The sequence below is a fragment of the Macadamia integrifolia genome, chromosome 5 (assembly GCF_013358625.1).
Source record: "Macadamia integrifolia cultivar HAES 741 chromosome 5, SCU_Mint_v3, whole genome shotgun sequence".
Taxonomy (NCBI): Eukaryota; Viridiplantae; Streptophyta; class Magnoliopsida; order Proteales; family Proteaceae; genus Macadamia; species Macadamia integrifolia.
The window spans coordinates 17890826-17909071 of NC_056561.1; the positions used below are offsets into that span (position 1 = coordinate 17890826).

Genomic DNA, 18246 nt, shown 5'->3' on the forward strand with positions numbered 1-18246 from the left:
AAGTAAAGACAATGCCATCCACCGGCTCTCAACAGAAATGTAAATGACTGAAAATAAAGGTGCTGACTCCAGCAATTTAAAAGCAGTACGATTGGCCCTCTTGAATGTACCACCGGGGTTACCGACTGTCCTACATGACTCGTCGGGCGTAATGCCTAACCGCCACAGTGTCCGACAACCGCGACCCTTGCTTCCCCCCAAATGGCAACCCAACACCTTAACCCCTGTTGGGAAGGGTCATAGCACGGGATGGTGAGAATCCTAATACCGCATGCTCCTATATGACAATAGTACGACTGCATAGTGCCTCCGTGTCCCATTCCACGGGCCACCAATGCATTCGTTTCCAAGCCGACTACGGCATCTAGTCTATCAATGCATTATGCACCATGATGTCCACATTCAACATATAAACATCTCATTCAATTGGCATTTGAAAAGTAAACATAGCATATATGCACATCAATGTGCGAAATGACTAATCTATATAGCATATTCATGATGACATGACTAGATTAGATATAATTAAATGAATGCCAAACAATTGCCTTGAAACAAGGCCAAACGTCCTCTCTCCACTTACCTGTAGCGTACAAGGATTCCCGTTCGGTACGGGTGAGATCCGGAGCGAATCGGGTAGGATTTGGTGAACCTAACATAATTGAGCGGGGTTAGTACTTCACCATCTTAGAATTAAAATTAATGAAATTCGATGTCAAAATCGTGTTTAGAACGTCAAAAGAAGGTCACACGTCCGATTTGGGTTCGATCGGACATAAGGATCACCTTCGGGGCCACACGGGTGGGTCAGACAGGTGGGCTGTCTACCCATCGGTTTTACCCACCAGTTTGGACCGGCGGGTAGGGGCCCGCCGGTAGTACCCACCGGTTGTACCCGCCGGTTGGGCCAGGGACCCCTTGCTAGGACCGACGGGTAGGTACCCGCCGGTTGTACCCACCGGTGGTACCCGCCGGTTGGGCCCGAAGGCCCCCCCTTCTCAGGTGGGTACCCACAGGCGGGTAGGAGCCCACCGGTTGTACCCACCGGTCTTGGCGGAAAAGACACTTTCTTCTCCATTTTCTCCATTCTTTGTGGAATCAAATGGGGCTTTTTCCCACCCATTCTTCACACCCTCAAGGTCCTATAGGATGGTTCTAACCTAGATCTAGGTTAGATTCAAGTGAGGGAAACCATCTTACCTTCTTTGCTCAAGAATTACTTCAAACCCTCCAACCACTTCAAACCCACAATGTTCCTTCCACCTTGTCAATATCTCTTCAAATCCTTCAAGATCAACACATAAATCATCTATTAAACCTTAGATTCATCATTTAAAAGGGGTTTTACAAGATCTCAAGAAACCATACTCGAATCAAGGGTTTAAAGCTTGGGTATGGTGAATGTTCACAAAACCCAACTTTTCTTACCTCCAACTGTAGATCTAGAGTTGAAGATCACTCTCCCGGAACCGGAATGGGAAGACCGAGCTTCGGCGCCGCTGAAATCCCCCTTTTCTTCCTCTTCCTTCTCTTCCTTTCTTCTTCCCTTTCTTTTCTCTCTCCTCTTTACTTTTCTCACCAACGTACGAGGGTAATAAATGGAAAGAAAAGAAAATCATAAAGCCTTATATACTATTCCTAATTAAGTGAATAGTGCTCTTGGATGGGTCACTCAGGTGGGTGCACCCACCTGTCCTACCCACCTGAGAGCCAAGACTTGGGATTTTGGCCGGGTTCAGACCTCGGCGCGAACCCCACCCCAGGCATACGATGTAGCATACATATATACCTTAAAATACGGATAAAATACCAGTTTTATCCGTACATAGCCTTATGGTAGGTGCACGTACACGGTTTGGGCACTCCCGTCTCTTCTGGCACTGGCTCGGACTTGTCGGGCCAGTCGGTGTTTAAGGTCACCCGTGCCATCATAGCCCATAAGGAACCTGCTCTAATTTCCTCTGGCTCGGTTCCTGCATGGTTAAACCGGTTCAACCGCGAAATCAGACCGGGTTTAAGAAGCAGGGTATTACACAACAGCCGTTTGGTCCTTGATGACTTCCCATTTTCAGTTGCTCCTATTTCTGCTTTGCGTGTGGAGATTATAGGTTCCAATGAACATAAAATTGTCAATAGAAGCTTATATTTCAAAACCTGTGAACCTTTCAAGAAATCAAACATTGATGTCTCTGAACCTGTGTGGCATGTTGGGCCATCAGGCTTCCCAAGATAAATTATAGAATTGCGATTGCAATCAAGAAAGATGTCATGGACATTAATGAAGTTCATGGTTGTCTCTCCCTTTGTCCACAAAGTTGATCATGAACAGCTATAGAACATTGCCTTTTGTGATGAAAATGCTATAGCTAGTGCTTCCCTGTTTGTAAAGCCTTGCATCAAGACAACTCCTGTCTCTACATTTTGTGCGATTGCTACCACCAAACCTTCATGATCCCACTTGACAGTGTCCAACAATAGCCCAACCTTTGATTCGGAGAGAAGATCTTTTTCTGACTTTGCAACAGAAGCATAGACTAAACAACAGTTCCTATTCTTGCTGTTATCTTTGACGTGACATGAGGGAATGATAAAGCATGTTCCTTTGCTGTATATATTAGAAATGAGGGACAGTAATCTCTGTCAGTTTTTGTTCATCTTCAAAACATTGGTTCAAGAAGTGGTCTAGTCATCAAACTGGTGAAAGAGGATTGTACCTGCAATGTTTTGTGCATCAGACCTGACTCTCGAATCCCTTGACCGTCGAATCTGAGCGGCGGCTTCCCCTAAGAGGTAGGGTTGAATGAGCAACAATGATTCTGTTCGATGTTGGAATTGTGCCTTGTTTGGATTACATAGAAGCAACTGCATGGGTGGAAGACGAAGAGGAGAAGGTGGCTTCGCTTTTGTTGGAGCTTAATTTGGAGGGGGCTGGAGCAGGGGAAGTTCTGAAAAGAGTGAGCGGCGACGGGGGCAAGAGTCCAATTGGACATGTGTTTTAGTAAAAAAAGATACAATAGTCATTTCAACTCCTCACTTAATAGCGACTGACGTCAAGGGGTCCGAGTATAATTTGGTATTATGTAGGGGGAGTCTCTCTAATAGTGGCATTCTCTAGGGGGTGGTGTTGTAAATTACCTTTTTTATGGTAATGGTAAAAAGAGGTCTATTTAACAAGGTTTTTATCATAAAGAAAATGTCAGATGATTGGAGGAGAAGTATTATAGTCCTTATTCATAAGAACAAAGGTGATATCCAAAACTGCAATAACTATAGAGGTATTAAACTAATGGGACATAACATGAAACTTTAGGAAAAGGTCATTGAAACACACTCAAGGGCAAAAACAGAGATTTCTGATAACCAAATTTGGTTTTATACCAGGTAGATCTACGACATAAGCTATCTACCTCTTAAGGAGGCTTATGGAAGCTTACAGAGATTACAAAAATGACCTCCATATGGTCTTTATCGACCTGGAGAAAGCCTATGACAGAGTACCCAGAGAATAAATTTGACACGTCCCACGGGAGAGAAGAGGCTCCAATATCTTGATGGACATAATTAAGGACATATGAGGGAGTGCTGACGAATGTGAAAATGCCAAAAGGCTAAAGTAATGAATTCCCAATTACAATTGGATTACATCAAGGATCTTCCCTAAGCCCTTAGTTGTTCATGCTTATTATGGATGAGTTAACGAAACACATCAAGTACTATGGTGCATGCAATTCGTCAATGATATTGTACTGGTAGATGAGACTGTGGAAGGGATTAACACTAAATTGGAACTTTGGAGGTCAAGCTTATAATCAGGAGGTTTATAAAAAGCAAAACAAAGACAGAGTATATGATGCGTCACTTTAGTCAGGCTAGCAGGGGTGATGAGTTTTGTGAAGCTAACTGATTGGGATTTACCACAGAGAGACTATTTTAAATACTTGGGCTCAATCATTATCAAAGAAGGGGATATAAAGGATGGCATGTTCCACATAATTAAAGTGGGATGGATAAAGTGGAGAAGCGCATCGCAAGTGTTATGTGACAAGCGTATGCCGGTTGAATTCAAGGGAAAATTCTATAGGATAGTAATACGACCAGCTATGACTTATGGAACAGAGTGTTGGACAGTCAATAAGAGTATTTTGAACAAACTGGGGCCAACATAGATGAGGATGTCATGTGGGATGTGCGGCAAGACCAGGAGGGATAGAGTGAGGAATGATTGTATTAGAAACAAAGTGGGGGTCGCCCCCGATTTAGGATAAGTTCCACAAGAGCCAATTGAGGTGATATGATCATATGCAATAGATACGTATGGATGCCCCAGTCAAGAGAAGAGGCCAGATTCATATAAAGGGTTCTAGAATAGGTAGAGGCAAACCTAGAATGAATATTGACGAAATGGTAAGGAAAGATATGCAATTAGTATGACCCCAGACAGACCTATTTGGAGGACAAAGACCCGCGTAGCCGACCCCTTGTAGGGGATGATCCTAGGATGTTGTTCTATTTTTATTGCTAAAACATATCTATGGTGTCATCTTATACTTCCTTGTTGCATTTCGTTTATCTTATATTTCTTTTACTTTGTTGAACATTTTGGATCCAAGTGCAGCTGACCCCATTTAATTGGGATAAGATTATGGTTGTTGTTGTGTTAAAGAGAGGTCTATGTATTCATGCGTGACTAAAGTAAGGAGTCTAAATTACATAAATCAAATATCAAAGGAGTCTAAATTTCATAAATCAAATATCCAAAGAGTGGAAAGTGGTATTCTATACTACATGCTACAGATAAGGCCTTCCCACCGAGGGAGTTAGCTATGTTGTTAGTCTCTCTAGTAATATGGTTGAAGTAACATGACCTAAAAAAGTAAACCAAATACACAATGTCCTGAACTATGCTATGAACTATAGAATTGAGGGCTTGACTATTGATGTTTAGCATTACAACAAGCTCCCTATTATCAATCTCAACCTCTAAATCACCCACACCTTCAGAGTTACATTGTAAATGCCCTGATCTAATAGCTAATACTTCATCTTGAAGAATGAGTTGCAAAAGGTGGTCCGAGACTGCTACTATGTAGTGTCCCTGAGCATTTTGAAGGATGAAATAAATACCTATTTTATTGTCATTCAAAGCCGCATCAGTGTTTAGCTTATAAAAAGGACTGGTAGGAGGGCTCCATGGAATAGAATGATTAGTGGGCATGGCCTGAGGGAGGGTAGCTTTGGAGACTATGGGGGAATTCCAACAGAATTCATCAAATGCCCTTTCTACTGATTGAATAAACTCCACTGGGGACCTGCTTTTCCTAGAGAAGATAAGCTTTTTGCAAGCCTTCCTTAAAGCCTAGCAAATATAAGAAGAGAGCCCAGAGACCTCATGCCCAATCTCTTTCCAAAACTGAAAAAAGAAGCTCCACCCTTGAATGGAGCTAGATAACTATGAATTATCCAATGGAGGGGAGAAGGCTAATCTTGATCCAAACCACATTGCCGGTGCAAATGCACATTAGAGAAAAATGTGGTTAGTTGTTGTAGTACCATTCCCACATTGAGGATAAATAGGGTTAAGAGGGGCATTTCTACAAACCTGCCTATCTGGGGAGGCCTTTAGAGCACACTCTTCAAATAAAGTTCTTAACTGTGTGTATTCATTTGTCATTTAAGCAGTGGAGGAAAGCATGCCTTTTAAGATCCCTGTTTGATATGTATCATCATAATGCATTATGGAGCAGCAAAGTGGATATATGAATATACTTTATGAAATAATCTACAGGGAGGTGAATTATAATAGTAGAATAAAAAAAAAACTCTTCGGTTAAAGTCCCCAAATATGCAATTGTAAATAAAACGTGGAATATAAAGAGTAATCACAATCACGCAAGACACTAAGATTTATAGTGATTTGACTCAATCCAAGTCTAGTCCACTCCTCACAAGATCACCTTGAGAGGTACCCAGCATTTATTCTCTTTCAATAAAGTAGATAGGGAGGAATCACTTTTATAACTTATTTAAGGACAAGAGGATCCGTAAAATCTCTTTACAGGATGAGAAGATCTTTTACAATCTCTTTACAGAATGAGAGGGCCCTCACAATATCATTACAGGTAGAGAGAGACCTATACAATCTCTTAAGGATGAGTGAGTCCTACACATTTGTTTAAGTAGAGTCTAGAACAATGCATAAATGAAAATGTTCACTCCTAAAGTTAAACCAACTATTGGGAAAAATAAACTTTCAATGAAATAGAAAGCTTTAGAATTACCTCTTGTGTGGTGCATGAATAAAATACAATGATAAGAATGTATGAACCTTGATATCTTCTAAAAGCTTGCAACAGAATGCTAAGATAGTGTAGAAGACTTGTAGAGAGACTTGAGTTCCTTTTGAGAATAGTGTATATATTGTAGAAGTTGCATTGAAGACAATAACTTGATTTCCTTCACTCTAATGCTTCAATAAATGCACTTGGATGAGTAGTGATGCGGAAAATTCTGACCAACAGGAGTTCGTGGCTGCTTCGGATGTTCCAAAGAACCTGCAAGAAAAAGGTGAGCAGCGCACCGGGTTGGGTCAATGCTGAAAACTTTCCAATGCTCAAGACAGAAAAGCAGCAGGTAATTCTCATATGAATTCTCTCAGTCCAAAATTTTCTATCCCCTTTTACTCATTTTTACCTTGTATTTATAGGTGTCCAGATGTGGTTTCCTATAGAGTTAACTCGCCCATGAGTAGAGTCCTACGAGGGGGTGACTCTGAGATCCTTACAAATATTCTGATTCTTGATAAGATTCTATGGAATATTCTAGCATCAGTGGCAGTCTTGGGAATATTTCCTTCTATCGTGAGCGTCCAGGGCCCTTCATGTGTGAGTTGTTCCGAGTTTTGAGACGACGAAACTCTTTGTGCGCTAGGAACAAGAGACGTGCCCTTAAATGTGGGAAGTAAATGTTGACATGTCCAAGAACGAGTTGTATCCGTACTCAGTGGGTCTACTACTGAGCCAAGTACTCAGCCAAGGAATGGGCGAGCCAACTGCTCGACCAAAGTATAGATGAGGCAAGGGCTCGGCGAAGATGTGGCCGAGCCAACTGCTTAGCCAAAGTATGACCGAGGCAAGGGCTTGCGTGGGATACGACTAATCTATCTACTTTGACTAATCTATAGCTGGGGCAACAGCTTGGCCAAGATATGGTGGAGGCAATGGCTCGATCTGGGACATGCTGATCCATGGTCATATTTTGGCTCACCAAGTAGTATAGAGTGTTTTTCTTTAGTCATAATGGGGGATTTTGTAGAAGTGAATGATGTTCTATTTGGGAAAGAAACACCCTTTAACGTCATATTTTGGCTCTTCTAGGATCAGCTAAACTTGTAGAGCCCTACTTTCTAAATCTCGGTTTATTGATCGGTCGGTTCGGTTTGGTCTTACAGTGTCTGAACCGAAAAGGATTGATGCGGGTACCCTATGGTGCATGACTACAAGGGTGACAAAATTCAAGGTGGTCAGATATGATTGAGCCGGTACCCAATGTGATTCGCATGCCTAAGCGGTGCCCTTGTACATACCACAAAGCCAAATACGAATAGGAAAGGTATGCTATCGTATTGAATGATGAGAACTTAGTCCGCAACACATGGAAAAAGTGAGATATGCATTAAGATTCCACTTCTCTCCAAAATACAGCAAGGTTGGCTTTGATTTGGCCAACCAGTGGATGTCACTGGAAAGTGCGAGACCCACCAGTGTGACTCATCTGTAAGGGAAACGTGGGCCCCAGCAAGTCCAACTTGGGTGAGCACATGTATTTCGGGTTCCTCGTCGTAATGAAGTCATGTGTGTCCGATAATGTCAGCTATTTCACCTGGAATCGCGATTTAATGTGTTTTGGTCCATAAAGGGGCAAAACCAAACTGGCCTAGTAGATATTTATAACACTAGGGTATAAATAGCAGTTATGTCTCTCTCTCCCATTTATGATTTCAGCCAAGGTTTGGTGAGAGAAGTAAAGAAGAGGGAGAAAAGAGGTAGGAGAAGAGAAGCAAGGGGGAAGAAGGTCTTCCCTTGATTTTCGAAGCTACGACTTATCTTTTTGTCGTTGGAATAGGGTCCGGTGCCTTGAGATCTACATTTTGAGGTAAGTAACGCCATAAACCCTTGGAATGTGATGAACCCTTTTGTGTGTAGTCAAATCAAAGGAGTAATGGAACCCTTGTGTGATTTCATTGAAGGTTTGAGGAAGGAAAACAAAGATTTAGAGGTATTGAGGTGACATTTCGAGTTTGGAAAGAGGATCTTAAGTTTTGGGGTTTCTTGAGCCAAGGTATGATCTCATTCCCCAAAACTTTGATGTTAACTTAGATCCATAGAATACTCAAGTAGATGAAGCCTAAAATGTGTGGAAAATGAAGTTAGAACAACCCCCTTAGGTTCCCAAGAAGAGGAATGAAGAAGGGAAGAAGAATAGCAAAACCTGCAGGACACTGGTGGGTAGCACCGGTGGGTAGTCAGACCCACTAGTGTGACCCCTTAGTCTTGCCTGAGTGTTTGGACCAACAAGCAGGTACCATAACCAGCCGATATAACCCATCGGTCTCGTCTGGGCCTACCATTGGGTACTAAGACAAGCACCCACTGGTTTTGGGTTAGCCCTGGGTCCTACCGGCGGGTAGGACCGATGGGTGGTCGCTTTTGGGCCTACTGACGGGTAGGACCGACGGGTAACAGACCCACCAGTATGACCCACCGATCTAGGCAGACTGCACAGGTGGGTTCACCTACCCACCTGTATGACCCACCTGTAGCCCAAATAAGCTCCGATGAAACTCAAACTCACCAACCACCTTCTTGGCGTTGTTAAACGTGTCATGACCATTGTTAGTTAAAACGGGAACGGAAAAAAAATAGGAACGTACAGTACAGGTTATAAACAGATAAAAACGATGAACGGTACGATCAAAAAAATGTTAAAAAAAAAGGAACGGCAAATGGACGAAAACGAACGGTACAAGTATTAAACGTGTAGTTTTAAAAAAAAACGATTGTATACTCATGCAATTTGAGAGATTATTACCTATATACATGTATCTAATGTTCCAAAAGCTTTAGGAGTCCCAAGATAAAATAACCTAATGGGCTACAAGAAAATGAGATGTTGCTCGCTTTAGCTTCTCTTTACTCAATGGGCTATAAGAAGATGAGATTTTTTTCCTATAGATAGTGTGGAAGTTAAAAACCAAAAATCAAGTACCAAATTGTCTTCACTCTTCACTTTTACTAATAGTTTTTTTTTTTGTTTAATTATTATTAATTAATTTTTTTAATAAAATTCTTATTTTACCCTTGACCATATCTTATGTATTTTTACAATTCCGAAATTGATGTATTCTAAATTCTTATCTATGTTAGGTTTCAAGACATTTGTCTTCACTCAGGATCTTATCCGTACCGCGAGTGCATATTCTCCTACAAGAATATGTAAGTGCGAAGAGGACTTTGATTTTATTTTAGGAGTGTTTTTGGCATCTTATTCATTCATTTATCATCTTGACATTATGAATGCCATTCTCATGTATATGCTTGACAGTTGTTGGATGCATTTAGAAATGGACATGTTGTATCTATAAATTTCCAATTATTTGTTACTTCTTGTGAATTCTTGAACATGGATTATTCATGAATAGATTGTGATGAGGATTTACCGAACATGTATGGGATTCCTAGAATAGATGTTAAAGTCAGCTTAGAAACAAATGCATTGGTACACTGTGGAATGGGTCACAGAAGTACTATGCAGTCGTATTATCTCATATAGGAGCATGTGGTTAGGATTTCACATTCCCTCGTGGTACGACCCTTCCTAACAGGGGTTTACATGTTGGGTTATCACTGGAGGAAGCACCAATTGTGGACTGCTGTGGCGGTTAGAAGTACGCCCGACGGATCATTATGACAATCAGCAACTTTGGTGATATATTCAGAGGGCCAATCGTACTGCTTTTATTTTCTGCTATGGTTCGGCCATTGTTTACTTTTTCTAGTGCTCACAATTGGCCTTCTCCGATAACCCTATGGGCGTATTACGGGATGGGGAATGCATCTCGTACTTGGGGCATACGCGCATTGTGGTTGTGAGTAACACGTAACCTATGACCTAGTAATGTTCCTCAGGTGAATTAGGATTAAAATGAATCGCATACATTTAGTACTATTTGATTGCAATTGCTTGTGTGAGTCTTTCTTTCCATTTACTGAGCTAGTGAGCTCACCCCTCATGCACACATCTTTTTAGATGATTTTGCAAAATATCCGTAAAGGAACCCGTGTCTGGGTCCACTGACAAACCTCTAGTGGGGATTGGTGGGTCCCAAAAGAATATGACCATGAAGAAGTATGCCCGTGCGAGAATTGTGCTGCGAGGGCAACAGTAGCAGATTTCCCCATTTATAATCCTCCTTTTTTATTCTTTTGCTATACTCCCCTTTTTGTGCTTTCGATAATTAAATTGTTATTTCTTGTGTAAGTAGTATCATGCCTACGAGCCCACATATAAATATGCTATGTATAAATATTTGGGTATCAAGAGTATCTAGGGATTTACATGTATTTATATATGACAAGACTTCCGTTGAATTATATTATTATATTTCTGGTTACTTGTGGCTTGTTTTGTTGTGGTTACTGTATCAGATAATCCCTGTGGTTTTGGGTTATCCAAAGGGAATCTGGTCACCGGTCCGGTTCTATGTGAACGGAATGACAAAATTAGCCATTAAAAATAGATCCATTGGATGGTTTTTGGGACTATCTGGTCGTTGTCCGATCAACAACATTGACCGGTAGGGGTCCAGTCAATCAATTTTTTTTCAGTTTGAACTGGATCAATTCAGACAAAATGAGTCTGATTCAAACAGATTGTACGGAAATAGTAATAACTTTGTCATTTGATCATAGATTGATCCGATTTTAGTTGCGTTAGTTTCACAACTCGTAAACCTACCACTTTGTTGAAGAAGTCATTTTCAGATACTGGCCTATGAAATGACTAAAATTCCCTTGAACATGCTTGCTAAAGTCTTAACAATTGCCATGATTTTATAACCAACATGTATTCACTGGGTCTTATTTCTTTGTATTTGGACATCACCTAGAGACATTCTAGGTTAATGATGATGTACGTACGCAAATGCATATGAATGATCATGCAGTGTAGTTCTTGTGTGTGGTGTGTGCACTATTGCATTCCTCTACTCTTAAAGTCTTCTTTCCTTTTTACAACTGATCTTCAAAAGTCTTCACGTCAACCTTGCATGCTTGATGTCTTTAATGTACTTCAATGCACTTTAAGACTTGATACTAACTTGTTAATTCTCATCACTTGATGAATCTTCATTCATTCCTTTCCTTAATCAAATTCGATCTTTGATATGAAGTCTCTACAAAATAATGCTTGAAAGCAAATTGTGAAATACCAAAATCTGTCTATGATCGTCAAAACCAAGTGTAGGAGTGTGGGTATGTCCCTAACGTTATAAACACTTATAATGATCTCATTATCCAAAGTGAAAACCATATATAAATTTGATTTTCTTTCATTCTTATTATTTTGAAATTCAAAATCAATACAAAAAATGATTGACAAGTTTTTTGCATCATGAATAAAGAAATAATCAAGTTTGAAATGGTTAACCATAATTATTCAACAAGTGATTGAGTGTTGACCGTTTGTACATATCTTATCTCTGCCTTTTGTGCGTGTATTAACTCCACCCTAGTGCATGTCTTTTTCAATTTTCTCCTCCTTTTGAGGGTTCTGCCATGACCTTTAGTATTCTAGGCAACGATGGTGATGATAACGACAACAACGACAATACTTCTATCTTCATTGGAGGAAGGTTCGAGCATAAGGCTATTGATATCAGACCTGTTGCAGTAGCGGGTGCGGGGAAGAGGAGGGCGTGGGTTTGATCTTGCCTATATTAGAGTATTGTGTCTAGATCTGCAACTCTAAAGGTCTGCAGTAGATCTTCCATGGATTATAGCATGAAACAAGGGTTGTAGTGGCCGACTTCGACAAACCCAACTTTTCCCACAACAATGGTGGTTGCAACTCTATGATCTTCATTCTACGATCCTTTTCACGTTATAGCTTGTTGTCCAATCAGAAATGATGATGACAAAGACGACGATGTAGATCTCCTGCTTCTTGTGATTCAGCAGCCGCATCAGGCAGAGATCAGTTCAGCCTTGATCCTTTATGTTGTTGCCCTAATGCACTCCCTGCGATAACCTCCACCATCTCCTCACCACGGTCCCCATTACCTCCTCCACCATCCTTGCCTCCACTGTCCCCATCACCACCACCCCCACCCCCACCTCTGCCACCACAGTCCCCATCACTATCTCCACCATCTCCTTTGCAATAGAATCCACTGGTGGCGAAAGATGTGCATCCAATGGCACCGTTGCACGCTCCTAATTGTCCACTGTGGGTTCCACCTTAGCTTTTCTTTTGGGTCTGAAGAATTTTTGCTTATCCGTCGGTAGATCCACAGGTTGACAACGTTAAATTTAAGAATCAATGTGTTTGTCCATGTGAAATGGCTTTAGTTTCATCAGAGAAATTTTCCAAGTGATATTTTTCGCTGGGACCATTGTCACCCGTGATGACATTTCTATTGTAACCCGGTAGTCATTGAGAGGAGGGTGAATTAGTGAGTCTAATTTCGATCCCTAAAACTTGTTTGATATCTGACACGAAAAACCCTGATACACCTGTCCCTGTTTGTACACAATCGTATGCACACTCATCCTCTCATAGGCACTTTCAAGTATGCACACCCATTCGGCATTCCACACACTTCAATAAATATATAATTCAAACAAGAAGCACACCTACAACACAGGGTTTTTACGATGTTCAACAATTTGCCTATATTCCAAGAGTAATGCTCGTAAAGGCTTTGTACCTACTCAATACACTACTTTTGACTACAGACACAGTTGGGAGCACCCACATCTAATTTTCTCAAGTCGAAGCTAAGATGGCACTACACGAGAGCACCCACTCCCAATGTTTAGCACCCACTAAGCACTCAATAAAGAATACAATTAAATTGGGCATATATCAATGCCCTACAGTCAAGCCCTCCCTAGCATATACATCCACAACTAGCTAACATGCTTACAGTTCATCCACAACTAACCTAGCATGTATACATTCATCCACAATTAACCCTAGCATACATACATGAATATAATGAAAATCAAAGGTTAGGGAATCTCACAACCGGTTGCCTGAGATGACTGGGAACTTGCACTAACAAGCTTGGTGTTCACATCTTTTCTCCCCTTTGGCTTCTTGCTCTTTAATGTAACTATAAGAAAACCCTCATTTGGTTTCTTTTCTTCCTCTTTGGCTTTGAATCAATGCATCATCAACACACATTAACCACCACCTCAAACCCTCATTAATGAAGTAAACAAAACTCCTATTAAGCAACAAAACCCATTCATGGTTCTTCTACCAACAAAGGGGGAAGCTTCTCTCTTCATTCTTCTTATTTCCTTAGGTTAGAAACATGATGCCATCAATACCACCCAACTACCCTTCTAAACCACTATTAATGGAGTGTAAAACAACCTACATGAAGCCTTCAACCTTTTTAATGGTCAACAATGGAGAGAGTAGACTCATATTCCAAAATCAAAGCCTTACAATCTCTAAAACCCTTATTTCTCTCTTCCAATGTGTAGAGCTCGGAAAGGTGAAGAATCTACAATTTGGTTCACCCAAATCGAAGTTAAAATGAGGGAGATATGACCATCTGAAATTGGAGCAATGAGATAGCCTGAAATGGAATCTTCGTAGGAGTGGCGTAGGCTACAACAGTAGCGCTTTCAACATAGGCGCAGATCTGGCCGTAAATCTCATCAAAAAGAATCTTTCAATCTGATCCGTCGGATTTAAATAACGGATAAAAAAGCACAACCACAAGATTAGAATCTCGATGATGTCATACGTTAGCGCCTGTGTTAGCGCCAGGTGCATTGTCGAGTCCTGATTGGCTTGAGCAGCCCATTTTTCGGAACCTGTCGGATGGCTTTTATAAAGGTTGAAGCAGTTTCCAGCCGTTGGATCAAGATCTATAAGATCTGGATTAGCTCTATAAGCCTCAAATAGAATCTTCTAATAAAGCTCCCATACATATGTGTCACACTTGATCAGGAACCACTGTTTAAATCTCGCACCAGCCCCCTGACTTCATATAATTACAATAAAACCCTCCAAAAAATCAGACAATATTCTAAAAGATCCCCCCACAGGCCGAGAGCTATTTCAATATTATGGATCAGATTTTTCAGACCGATCTCGTGGAAACCTTCATTACTTACTCAAATAAACTCCGATGAGCTGAAACAAAATGCGATGGAATTATGACTTGATGCTCTACAACTTTTCAGAAGACCGGTTGTTTGAATCAGTTATAAAATGATCAAAATGCCCTTGAGCCTTTCCGATGCCACATCTTCCTCATACGGAATCGAAACGAGATGAAATTAGAACCATTGGAAATACTGGATTTTTTTCATATCATTACATGGAGAAAACTTATTTTAAAAAATTCATCTTCAATGTCAAAATTTCCCTCGACTGCCACAAATATCATAAATTCTTCATACGGTATCAGAATGTGATGAAATCAGATGCACTGGACTATATAAATTACAATCTATATTTTTCATGCAAAAATGGTCTTCTAAAAATGTCATTTTCACTATCGAAAATGCCCCAAGTATAAATAGGCCAATTTTTCCAGTTTTGACCCAGAAACCCGCACCGCCTACTAAGGATGTATCAAACCACTCCATGCATATCACGTGGCTCTGTTATCTCATCGGTGACACTGGATGTTGCCACATCATTATTTCCATCCATGTCACCCAAATTAGCCACATCATCACCACCACGTGGTCGGGTTGACAACAAGGGCAACCATAAAACAACACTTTCATATTTCATCTTTGGGATCTCAATGGGTGTAACGTGAGACGGCATTGACACTAGAGGTTTCACTAGATTTAACATCATGGAGGGCTTTGTTGGTAGACTCGTTGGAGGTGTTTTAGGAACATGTAGACTGGGAATGCTTTCGGTCATAATCTTTGAAAAGCATGGGCAAGCGATATGGCTTTGCTTTCACTAGAGATTTTTTTTTTCAAGTGGCGTTTTTACCAGATCATTATCACCTATGATGCCCTTTCAAATTTCATTCTTGTGATGTCAATGGGTGGAATGTAAGACAGCACCGACGCCAGAGGTTTCATTAGAGCTGACATCGCTTAGGGCCTTGTTGGAGGACTCATTGTGGTGATTTAGGAGCGTGTAGACTGAGTATGTTGTCAGCCATAATCTTTGAAAAGCATTGGGGTTTGTCTTTCATTCCCCCTCCTTTTATTATTATTATTATTATTATTATTATTATTATTATTATTATTATTATTATTATTATTATTATTATTGCCTTTGTTATGTACCCAATCATCTTGGAAGCAGTGTTCACTTCACTATTACCAGGGATTCTTCTAGTTTTATCCAAACCGTAACCCTGGAGACCTTGTCCATTCCATGTAAGAAAGCGTCATATTCCACTCCTTGGTTCTGAATGCTTTGTATTTGAACCTTGTGTTGTTCATGGTTTTTATTTGAATGAACTTTTAATGACCAGCAAAAAAAAAAAAAAAAAAGGAAAATTATGCCTCCTCACCTATAGTTTGCCAAAATTACACATGGATCCAAGGGTTTAAAGGAATTACGCCCCCTCCACTAGCACTGACTGTGTGAGTATGGTGTTAGTTTTAAACAACAAAAGACCATACTACCTTTTAGTGAAAAGGGTCTCATCCATAGCCTCTGCATGAAATATGAATCAAGCTTAGCAAAAAGCAGAGATTACAGAAATCCATGGATTTTTTCATTAAAGAAAGATTTATTCTTGGACACCAGCAAGGTTCCTGAGAGCCCAACCTATGAAGTAAGTGGAGGCAGCAGCAATGGTACCTTGAAGAGGGTGTCGGCAATGGAAAGGGCATAGTATTGACTAGCAATCTTGGCCTTGGCCAAGCCCATCTGTATGCTTCACATGAGAAGAGAATGTCGATTCTTCTCACTTTCTTTATTTATTCATCCACTGGATCTTGGAAATCGGAAATTCCTAAAACACTACCAATTTTTTGAAGATTTTTTTTTCAAGGGATCGTCTTCTTCAACCTATTGCTACAGTAACAAATAGGGATCTTTCAAATTATGTTATCACAATCAGAATCTCCAACTTCAAAAATAACAACTGCTACTACAAATTCTTCTCCAAATCCGAAGCCTGCCAAGGATGAGAACTCTTCAGTGGACGATATCACCACTACTGTTGAAGGTCCACATCCTCCACCTTCTTAGATCCCTCTTTTATGGCCTCCAAATGGGAGATAAGTCTAGATTGGATCCAGGACCTCATATCCACCTTCGAGTGGTCGTCGAGGAACGTTGCCCCTTCGAATTTCCCCTTCGTATTGCCCGTCTCTGTTTTTGACTCTCTGGTTCTCTCGGTTCCAAGATCCTACATAAAGAACCTAATTGTGTCAGAATTGATGTGTGCGGGGAGGAATCTAGTGTCGTTATCATCGATGACGTTCATGGGTAGTTGCATGACGTGATCTTCCTTTTGTAGGATGCTGGGTTTCCCTCTGAAAATCGCTTCTTCGTGTTTAATGGTGATTATGTGGATAGAGGAGGAAGAAGATACTTATGGTATATAGGGCATTTTCGACACTAAAATGTATGATATTAAGTGACGTCATCAATTAACGATCCAATTTCATGGTGAATAACGGATTGGACCTAATTGTAAGAATCTTTCAAACTACAGGGTAGGGGGACATAATTTGTTCAAACCCTTGGATTCGCATGTAATTTGGCAAAGTACAAGGGAGGGGGCTTAATTTCCCCTAAAAAGAAAGAAAGAAAGAAATTATCCATAGGCATTGCTTGTTTGATAGAGAAAAGTGAAAAAAGGTAAAAAAGGGTGTAAAAAAATTACTTATTTCCCACAAACTACCTAAATATTGGATAATTGGGGTGAGAAACTTACTAGACAAATTCATTAAATGCAATTATTAATGTCTGCTAAGGGAAATAATTATTTATTACCCACAAACTACCCAAATATGAGTGCTTAGATAAGTGGGGTGAGTAACTTACCAGACAAATTCATTAAATATAATTATTGATGTTTGCTAATGTGTTGTTTAACTTTTTCCCACCACACTCACTTGCAAAGTGTTTTTTTTTTTTAACCAACTTTGACACTATCATGAAAAAGCTGATTTTATGTCTGTCTCTTTCCTCTTATTTCTTGTCTTTCCCATAGAATCTCATCCCATCTCCATTTTCTCTCTCACTAAATTTCACCCTACTAAAAATTATGATCCATTATTTCTTTTCCTTTCATTTTATTGCCAATCCAAACCACAACAACAAGTTTTTCATCTCTTTTTATCCCTTTTTATTTGTCAAACAAATGGGGCCTAAGCATTCTCAACAACTTGGGGAAAAACCTGACAACAATTCAAAGGTTATACTTTTAATTAATTAAGTTGCAGTCTTAGCTACATAACAAATATCCAGTCTAATATATAATATGGCATATTTATGATTTCCTACAGACGAAGAGTATGGAACTCTCATTATAGCTTCTACTTACTTTGAAGTAAGATGACAATGAGACTGGGAAAGTATAATGTTATGTCTGAATATATATATATATATTTATAACCTCTGCAAATTTATGAACTTAATCAAATTATCAATTATATATATATATATATATATATTATGATAAGTCCTTGTGATCTCTCACAAATTATAATCTCAAGAATGTAACTGAATTTTACAAGATCTTTTATTAAGGAAAAAACAAACAACATCTCTTTACAAACATCATTTTTATATGATTCCCAAACAATAAGACATAATAAATAGATATAAACTAGTCTCCCATTGAATTTGTTTTAAATACATGGTTCATCCATTTTTTTGTTTATTAAAGTCAGACATTTTAACAGATTCACAAAAAATGAATGTTTTAACTCCTTAAAACTTGCTTGAGACCACAAATGGACCTTGATTGCTTGGACATTTTGTTTGTCTACTTTAAAGATGTAAAATACTCTAATTGTT

The 18246-nt window shown here is 39.8% G+C and overlaps 1 pseudogene; it reads right to left on the bottom strand.

The window, feature by feature from the left end:
- The window catches only part of LOC122077932, a 5586-nt pseudogene extending 2718 nt beyond the window's left edge, over nucleotides 1–2868 (bottom strand).
- Between the last annotated feature and the right edge of the window lie 15378 nt (nucleotides 2869–18246).